The following is a 10,671-nucleotide window of genomic DNA, read 5'->3' on the forward strand; positions in this document are numbered from 1 at the left end:
CTTCTTCTGAACTAAGTATCTGAGAGCAAAATGATCAGTATACACCACCACATGTGAACCAACTAAGTAAGACCAAAACTTTTCTAATGCAAACACAACCGTTAAAAGTTCTTTTTCAGTGGTTGTATAATTGAGTTGTGCATCATTTAAGGTCCTACTAGTATAATAAATGACAGTGGGCAACTTATTAATCCTTTGACTCAAAACTGCTCCTATAGCAAAATTTGAAGCATCACACATCAGTTCAAAAGGTACAGTCCAAATAGGTGGTTAAACAATGGGTGCATTGGTCAACTCCTTCTTAAGTTGTTTGAAGGATTCTAGGCACTCTTTAGAAAACTCAAAAATTTGATCTTTGACAAGTAATGAAGTGAGAGGTCGGGTTAACTGACTAAAGTTCTTAATAAACCTTCTATAGAAGTCCGCATGCCCTAGAAAAGATTGGACGTCCTTAACAGATTGAGGAGGTGGTAAATTATCAATTAAATCCACTTTGGCTCTATCTATCTTAATTCCCTCCTTGGATATTACATGGCCTAAAACAATACTAGATTTAACCATGAAATGGCATTTCTCCCAATTCAAAATCAAATTCTTAGATATGCACCTTTTCAAAACTAGAGAAAGATGATGGAGACATTCAGAATAGGAATTCCCATGAATTGAAAAGTCATCCATAAATACTTCTAAGAATTTTTCGACCATGTCAGAAAATATGCTCATCATGCATCATTGGAATGTAGCAGGGGCATTGCAAAACCCAAAGGGCATACGCCTGTAAGTAAATGTTCCATATGGGTATGTAAAAGTGGTCTTATGTTGGTCCTCTAAAGCAATTGGGATCTGATTATAGCCGGAATATCCATCAAGAAAACAATAGTATTCATGTCCAGCTAACCTCTCTAACATCTGGTCAATGAATGGCAATGGAAAGTGATCCTTCCAGGTTGCCACATTAAGTTTCCTGTAGTCTATACACATTCTCCACCCAGATTGGACATGGGTTAGAATTAGTTCATTATTGGCATTGGGAACTATAGTCACACTAGACTTCTTATGTCACACCCCGTTCACCCTGAACCGGAGCGGTGACCGAGTTAACACCGGTTAATCCAAACCTGCCAGGATCATCAGATACTGTATTCCACCACAGCATACACACACTAACATCAATTCATCAGATCAGCGGAAGACTAAGTTTTACCTGTAAATAATTCCCATATACTTGATACCCAAATGGTGATACAATAATTATATACATTTGGGCCCGAAGGCATGATATATACACAAAAAGAATAAAGTTCAAATATCAAGTATATACAAGAATTCATCAAAAATCATCAGAGTACACAGCTCGGCTCGGTATCAAGGCTGGAGCTCAGCTCGGCATCAAGGGTTGTGCCCAGCTCGGCATCACATAGAAGAGCTCAGCTCGGCCTCGGTAGTGGAGCTCAGCACGGCCTCCAAGGGGGAGCTCAGCTCGGCCTCAGAACTGCTGTCCCGCAGCACAGCTCTCACTTGCGCAGTCTACACCGTGCTCAAACTCCTCATGGGTCCACCAGTCCTCTTCAGGAAACTCGACTGTGGGACCCACCCCATGCTCCTCAGATGAATGACCTGCAAAATCATCTAAAAAGGGGGTGTACACGTGGAATGAGCTCACTAGCTCAGTAAGTAGAGAGGTGGACCACACACAACAGTCCACACATCACAACACATCATATACACTACATGCCATGCAATTCATTTTAAATCACATACACCTAATCAACATTACTAAGTCTTTGGTTTTAGTGCTACTACAACCACAGTGCGCGTATACTCCGGGTACGAGCCGCAAACTCCCTCCCGCGATACACCCATAGGGCTGTTGGAGAAGGCCCACCGTGAGTACTCGGAAAAATAAAGACAATGCCGTCCATCGGCTCTCAACAGAAATGTAAATAAATGAAATAACAGTGCTGACTCCAGCAATTTAAAAGCAGTACGATTGGCCCTCTTGAATGTACCACCGGGGTTGCCGGCTGTCCTACATGACTCGCCGGGCGTAATGCCTAACCGCCACAGTGTCCGACAACCGCGACCCCTGCTTCCCCCCAAATGGCAACCCAACACCTTAACCCCAGTTGGGAAGGGTCGTAGCACGGGATGGTGAGAATCCTAATACCGCATGCTCCTATATGACAGTACGACTGCATAGTGCCTCCGTGTCCCATACCACGGGCCACCAATGCATTCGTTTCCAAGCCGACCACGGCATCTAGTCTATCAATGCATTATGCACCATGATGTCCACATTCAACATATTAACATCTCATTCAAATTGGCATTTGAAAATAAACATAGCATATATGCACGTCAATGAGTGGAATGACTAATCTATATAGCATATTCATGATGACATGACTAGATTAGATATAGTTATATGAATGCCAAACAAATGCCTTGAAACAAGGCCAAACGTCCTCTCTCCACTTACCTGTAGCGTACAAGGATTCCCGTTCGGTACGGGTGAGATCCGGAGCGAATCGGGTAGGATTTGGTGAACCTAACATAATTGAGCGGGATTAGTATTTCACCATTTTAGAATCAAAATTAATGAAATCCGACGTCAAAATCGTGTTTAGAACGTTGAAAGAAGGTCACACGTCCGATTTGGGTTCGATCGGACCTACGGATCACACTCGGGGCCAAACAGGTGGGTAAGACAGGTGGGCTGTCTACCCGCCGGTTATACCCGCCGGTTATACCCACCGGTTATGACCGGTGGGTAGGTACCCGTCGGTTATACCCGCCGGTTGTACCCGCCGGTTTGGCCAGGGACCTCTGCCTTCTCAGGTGGGTACCTCTCAGGCGGGTAGGTACCCGCCGGTTGTACCCACCGGTTTTGGCGGGAATGACTCTGTCTCTTCTCCATTTTCTCCATCCTTTGGGGAATCAAATGGGGCTTTCCCCCACCCATTCTTCACACCTTTGAAGTCCTATAGGATGGTTCTAACCTAGATCTAGGTTAGATTCAAGTGAGGGAAACCATCTTACCTTCTTTGCCCAAAAATGACTTCAAACCCTTCAAATCACTTCCAACTCACAATGCTTCTTCTACCTTGTCAATATCTCTTCAAATCCTTCAAGATCAACACATAAATCATCTATTAAACCTTAGATTCATCATTTCAAAGGGTATTTACAAGATCTCAAGAAATCATACTCGAATCGAGGGTTTAAAGCTCGGGTATGGTGAATGTTCATAAAACCCAACTTTTCTTACCTCCAACCGTAGATCTAGAGTTGAAGATTACTCTCCCGGCACCGGAATGGCAAGATCGAGCTTCGGCGCCACTGAAATCCTTCCTTTCTTCCTCTTCCTTCCTTCTTCCCTTTCCTTTCTCTCTCCTCTTTACTTTTCTCACCAAACGTACGAGGGTAATAAATGGAAAGAAAAGAAATCACAAAGCTTTATATACTATTCCTACTTAAGTGAATAGTGTCGGATGGGTCACTCAGGTGGGTGGGTGTACCCACCTGTTATACCCGCCTGAGAGCCAAAACTTGGGATTTTGACCGGGTTCGGACCTCGGCATGAACCCCACCCCAGGCATACGATGTAGCATACGTATATACCTTAAAATACGGATATAATACCTGTTTTATCCGTACATAGCCTTATGGTAGGTGCACGTACACGGTTTGGGCACTCCCGTCTCTTCTGGCACTGGCTCGGACTTGTCGGGCCCGCCGGTGTTTAAGGTCACCCTTGCCATCATAGCCCATAAGGAGCCCGCTCTAATATCCTCAGGCTCGGTTCCTGCATGGTTAAACCGGTTCAATCGTGAAATCAGACCGGGTTTAAGAAGCGGGGTATTACATCTTAGGCACTACGTGGACTGGGCTTACCCATTGGCTGTCAGAAATAGGATAAATTATTTCATGATCTAAGCACTTTAGGATCTCTTTCTTAATAGCTTCCATCATCACTGGGTTAGCTCTTCTTTAGAGTTCCGTGGATGGTTTGAAATCCTCCATAAGATATATATGATGTTGCACAATAGAAGGGCTTATACCCTTGATATCAGCCATGGTCCAACCTAAGGCTTTCTTATTATCTTTTAACACTTTAAGTAACTCATTTTCCTGGCTAGAAGTCAAATTTGAAGAAATTATTACAGGAAGAGTTTGGTCATACCCTAGGAATGTATACCTCAAATTAGATGGTAACTTCTTAAGATCTAGCTTAGGGGGCTTAACTATGGAAGGTTTGAGAATGGAATTGGAAAGGGCTCTTAAGGGCTCCACAGGTGTGTGAAGACTCAAGACTTTAGAAAAGAAATTTTCACTATCATCATCCAACTCATCCATGCACTCTTGGAATTCTGAATCAAAATTAATATCAAAGTTGGTAATTAAATCATCAGAAAAATCCAAAAAATCCTCAATCATATTAATCTCTTCTTCCATATGTGGTTGCTTGCCTATCCTAAACATGTTAAACTCAACAGTTTGGTTACTAAAAGATAATCTTAGGAAACCATTCTGGCAGTTGATTAATACATTGCTGGTAGCCAAGAATGGTCTTCCTAAAATTATTGGGATCTCATCCTTGGTTGAGAAGGGCTTGGTATCTAACACAATGAAATTAACAGGGAAAATAAATTCCCCCACCTTTAGTAAGACATCCTCAACCATCCCTTTAGGAATTTTAACAGACCTATTTGTCAACTGAAGAATAGTTTCAGTGGCTTTTAATTCTCCCAATCCAAGTTGCTTGTACACATGGTAAGGTACAAGATTCACACTTGCGCCAAGGTCAAGTAAGGTATGCTCAATGTAGGTGTTGCCTATGACACAAGATATGGTAGGGCTCCCTGGATCCTTATACTTGGCTGATATAAGCTGAGTAATTATGGAACTAATGTTACCTTCTAAGAACGCCTTTTTGGGCACACTAGTGATACGTTTGTGAGTACATAAATCTTTCAGTACTTTTGCATAGGCGAGGATCTGGGATATGGCATCCAAAAGAGGGATATTCACTTCTACCTTTTTGAAGACTTCTAAAATTTTATCCATGGAAACAGTCTTCTTTTTGTGTACCAAACGATTAGAAAATGAGATAAGATGAACATAAGGATTGTTAGGGATTTGCCCTATTCAGAAGAATCATTTTTGGGTTTTTCAACCAAATCATCTTTTAGTTTCAGAAAAATCTTTAGGTTCATCAAACGAACCTGGAACAAGAGGAATACTTGTGTTCTTAACTGAAGGAGAGTTAACAAGAGTAATAGATGAGAAAGATTTAGAAACGCTCAGTTGGTACTCTCTACCACTCCTAAGGGCATAAACAACATTATATTGGTTAGAAGGCCCTTGTTGAGTCTGACCTTGTACTATATTCAGTGGTGCATTAGTTGATATTTGTGAACTAACAGGCTGATGATGCCTAGGGTTAGGCTCTGGTTGACTGGGTAAAGTTCATTTCTCCTTTTCACGCATAATTGAGACAACTTGAGTGAGTTCTTTCGTAAGATTTTGATGGCTTATCATGAAGAGGGCCATATTTTTTTCTAAGTCACTTATTATACTTGCCTCTCCAGTGTTGGTAAACCCAGGGGGTTGCTGATAAGATGATAGGAGAGGGGCCCTAGGAAAACTAGCCTGAGGTCCTACATTTGACCTAGGAAAAGTATTTTGGGAAAAAGATTATTGTGCAAAAGGAGGCATTTGGAGTCCAGGTTGACCCTTATTATGGAAATTGGAAGGCCCTGCTTGGTTGCCCTGATTCCAAGAGAAATTTAGGTGATTTCTCCATCCTGGATTATAAGTATTACTATATGGATTATTCTGGTATAAGACATTAACACTATCATTAGAAATGCCCCGAGAGGTGTTGGGGCATTCTTCTAGGAGATGTCCAGGAGACTGGCACCAAGCACAAATCTTAACCAAATTGACTGATGATGGCTCTCTAGGAACAATAGCCTCAATTCTCTTGATTAGGCTATCCAAATGGGCTTCCTTGGCTACTATCCCATCCATAAAATATCATTTTCCTCCTATGGTTCGTTCACTCTCTTGGGTTGATTCCCACTCACGGGTTTTGTCAGCTAAGTCAAGTAAGAATTCTCATGCCTTTCCTTCATCTGTAAAGGATGTGAATCCCTCAGGGCACATAGACTCTATCATTTGTTTAGTTGGGTAATCAATACCCTCATAAATTATTTGACATAAATACCATAGGTCTAGGCCATAGTGAGGGCATTCTTGGAGTAGATCCTTGAATCTCTCCATAAGTTTGGAAAATGACTCACTAGGCTTTTGTCTAAACTGAATGATATCACTTCTAAGCTTATTGGTCTTGTGAATTGGGAAAAACTTCTTAAGGAAGACAAGACAATTGTGAACTGTTCCATGGGGTTATGGAATTTGTGGGTAACCCATACAACCACTTCTTAGCTTGGTCTTTCAATGCAAAAGTGATAAACCTAAGCTTAACAGCATCCTCAGAAAGCTGTTGGATCTTAATTAGAACACATACCTCTTCAAATTCCCTTAAAAATAGGTATGCATCCTTAGAGGTCAACCCATGGAAGTTGGGCAACATAGTGATGTATTGAGATTTGAGTTCAAAATTATTGTCCTGGGCTCGTGGTAGAACTATACAAGAAGGCTGGGCTATTCTAGCAGGGTAGAACCTATTTTTCAGAGATTTAGATGAAGGGTTTTGCTGTTGGTTTCTCATATTGAAGGGTTTTAAAGAGAGCAAACGTATAGAGTCACCACTTGTTGGATCTCTTCTTTCTAACCGATTCTTAGTATTACATACCCACCTAACACTCATGCAACAGAAAACTACCCACAACTAGAGTAAGACAAGCACAAAAGAATGGATAGAAAAACTTTTTTTTATGATTTTTTTTTATTTTTTTGATTTTTTTGGCTTTTTGGATTTTTGGGAGCATACCGGCAGGGATCCAGGGTTGCTCAGGTCAATTCCTGAAGTACTGCTACAGGGCGAAACCTGCCTTTATCATACTATGAGGCATGGCGACATCCACCGATACAACTATTATTACAAGTTTTTCTTCTCAGGAATTCAATAAAAGAAAAGGAAAAACAAAACAAAGCAAACAAAGCACTCCGATTTACCAAAAGAAAGCGAAAAATAACATGAAAATGTCTTTCAGGCAATGGTGCAAAAAACTTGTTTGAGATTTTAAATGTAACCGCAAGCGTACAGATCAGTGCAGCTACGGGTCGAACACAGGGAGAGCAACCACTTTATTTTTTTTTCTTTTAATAATGCGAAAGTGAACTGATTAATGGTTGTGATCTAATTCTAATTATCGTCCTCAATATATGTATCTAAAATAACGTCCTAACCATTCATCATCTAAGAATTTAAAGACGCAAGCCACGCAATTAAAAAAAACAATAAAGAAAAAATACTGAAATAAAAATAAAGTAAAAGAAAGGGGATAAAGCTAGAGAGAGACTCACAAGTAGGTTTCTCTACTTAGCCCGAGGGATGCATCATAATATGAACTTCCCTACTTGACTAGAGAGTCACTCTTACAATGGTTACTCTACTTGGCTTTAGGGAAAGGGAGACAATTAAAATAAAAACAATAAATTGATGGTTCTATGGCTAGGAGGGGCAAAACCAACACATACACTAACCATGAACCTTGAGGGAAAAGGATAGCAATAATGTAACGACTGAAATTAAAATCTTAAATTAAGAAAGAAATGGTAGTCAGAATAGGGAATGAGAGGGGGAAGAGAAGACTATTGAGGGAGCCTACTTACTTGAACTTCAACCCTTGAACTGAAAACTTGATCGATTTGAGATACTACCAATACTAAAAACCAAATCTAGAATAAACTAAATCTGAAATTTATAGTACTAAAGAAAACAAATCTAAAGAAAAAAAAATGGAACTTGAAAGACATGCTTTATAGCTTGTTCTTGTCACCTAGAACTAAGCCTAGGACTAGAACTTGAAAATTACAACTTCAATTGCTTAAACAATAAAAATAAAAAATTGAATAAAAAACAAAAGTGTTTGCATTAATTGAATAAAAAGAACTTACAAAAGTGTTTAAAGCATAAACCTAGAACTAGAGCTAGAGAAAGAGATAGAGCAACTAAAAAAAAAACCTAGAAGAAGAATGAAGTGTCTCCCCTCCTCTTACATGAGTTGTATTTATAGGGAATGAGGAGGTAGGGTAACAAATTTCTCTTTGCTAAAAGGGAGAAACCCACAATTGGTAGTGAGATCTTTTGAGACCAAAAGTGCTAAGGTGGAGGAGAGAGAAGAGAGAAATAAACTTGACGAAATTTTCTATAATCTTTTTTTGCTTATTTTCTTTCCTTTTTTTTTATTATTTATTTCTCTTCTTTTTCTCCTTCCAAGGGACGATTTTCCTTCTTGCTTGTGTGATTTGGACAATCTTTTGGTGATGAGGAGAGAGAAGATTTGGATAAGATTTATTTCTCCTTTTTTTTTTCTCTTCTTGCGCAGGAACCCCTTCCACGATTTTCCTTGTTTCTAATTTGATGTGGAAATCCCCTCCATGCCCTTAGTACTTTAAGTGAGTGAAAAGTAGAAAATCTTTAACAAAATTCTCCAGAAAAAAATAACCATGAGATTCGAACTTGCGACCTCCTGGTGAGCAAGGGAATTTTGCACACCATAGCTCACCAATTACACTAGGTAGTTGTTGTTGGAGAGATATGACGGCCTAATAATGCTTAAAGCCTTTAAAATACAAAACTTACAAAAAGAGAGTAAAACCCAAGGTAGCTCCATTCTAAATATATAAAATGCATGTTTTATTACCCTAGATTTTACACATAAATGTGCTCATCAATGGGCTTCACTAATCCAAGTGATTTAAGTCCACTCATACAGGATAAGCCTAGTCCAACCTATTGTGGGAGCAAATTAGGGTTAAGATGGTATTATAAATAGTCTCTATGGTCCCTATAGTTACCACTATGTGAAAACATAGTTTCACTCATAAAATTGTGCTAAGGATCCAAAGTGGGAGACTGCATAAGACCTAAAGGAGAAAAACCTTGGAGGACGATGTTCGTGTTCTCAAAGCTTTCTAGAACTTAAGGGACCCGAACCCACACCCACGCCCAACACGTATTTCTCTTCCATCTATTTTAAGACCATATAAGTGGTTTCTCCATTGAAGACCCTATTGAGTCTCTTTTCTATCTGAATATTCTACACACAGAAAGGGAAAAATCCTTTGGAATTTTTCTCCAAAGACGGTCCATGAAAAATTCCATAAAGGCACCATGGCCAGCACATTTTTTTTTTTTCTAGAAAAAAAAACCATTAGTTTAGAGCAAATGTACATATCAACATTTGGAGATCAGCACTTTGTACGCCAAAGCTTTCAAAAGGCTAATATATGGATCATTAGTGACAAAGCATTGGGTTTTAGAAAAAAAGATGGTCCATAGTCAACCGCCATCCAAAAGAAAGCCAAGGCATAGTCAACTGCCATCCCAAAAAAAGCCAAGGCCACTTCAAAAAATTATCCACAGAGATAAGGCAGTGAGGTTCAGGTAAGTTGGTTAAAATTTTGTCAAAAACACCTTTGGTTTGGAAATCCTGGAGCCCGATCAGAAGTCCCATTGCCACGGCATCAGTACCCTCTCCTGTCATGACAAAATCTGCAAGAGAGAGTAAGCAACCGATATGAAAGAAAACTGAAAGTGCCCATCCAGAAATGTTGTGAAGCTTATCGATAACAGATGTGATAACAATAGTATTTCCATGATGTCCAGATGGGGGAGGAGGTATACTAAGTTGGGAAACCAATGGTTGTTGTTTTGTAGGCCTATTATTAGAAATGTGTTGTAATTTTGCTGTCCAGTGGTGCACCACTAGATAACAGTGTATGGTGAAAGGGATGAGGTTCCCAAAGTAACCATGTTTCTTTGCATCCATAAGCAATAGCAAGTAGTAATTAGTATAGTAAAAAAAGAAGTTAAGTCTACTGGAGTCAAATGACTAGAATTAAAAAGATACATAATTAATCGATCAACAGAGGTACAGGGAAATCTAGCTGGTCAGAAGCCAAGTGGATCAGAAGCCCATATTCTTTGAGCAACATCACACGAGAAAAACACATGGAAGAGATTATCTGTCACACCCCGCTCTCACAAAACTAGCCGGTGACCGAGTTAACTCCGGTTAACTCACAAACCTGCCATGATCAATAATGCAGTACTGTAATACATTATACATCTACTAAACAAAGATAAGAATTGTATTTTCGGTGGAAGACCTGTTCATAACAATACCTGTAATTATTTCTCAAATACTTGATACCCAAATTGAGTCATAAAAGTTATATACATTTGGGCCCGAAGGCATAATATATACACAAAAATATAACAATTTAAGCATCGAGTAGTCAAAAGAGAGTACATCAAAAGAAAAAAAAATAATCACTCAGGAGTCACTACTGCCATGCAACACAATCCTCTTACGTGCAATCGGCACCGTGCTCGAACTTATAAGGGACCCACCAGTCCTCAGAGGAAAACTCCACAGTGGGGCCCGGCTCCTGATCTTTAGGCAGGTAACTTACAAAATCACCTAAAAAGAGTTGTGCATGTGGGATGAGCTCACTAGCCCAGTAAGTGGAAAA

General features: G+C 39.9%; 1 non-coding gene across 1 annotated transcript; it reads left to right on the forward strand.

Moving 5' to 3' along the window:
* The first annotated feature begins 6,238 nt into the window (after nucleotides 1-6,238).
* LOC122087827 lies at nucleotides 6,239-6,345 on the forward strand. The gene has a single exon (XR_006142891.1). It is a non-coding gene; the product is annotated as a small nucleolar RNA R71 (small nucleolar RNA).
* The last annotated feature ends 4,326 nt before the right edge of the window (nucleotides 6,346-10,671 follow it).

Source organism: Macadamia integrifolia, chromosome 8 (assembly GCF_013358625.1).
Source record: "Macadamia integrifolia cultivar HAES 741 chromosome 8, SCU_Mint_v3, whole genome shotgun sequence".
NCBI lineage: Eukaryota > Viridiplantae > Streptophyta > Magnoliopsida > Proteales > Proteaceae > Macadamia > Macadamia integrifolia.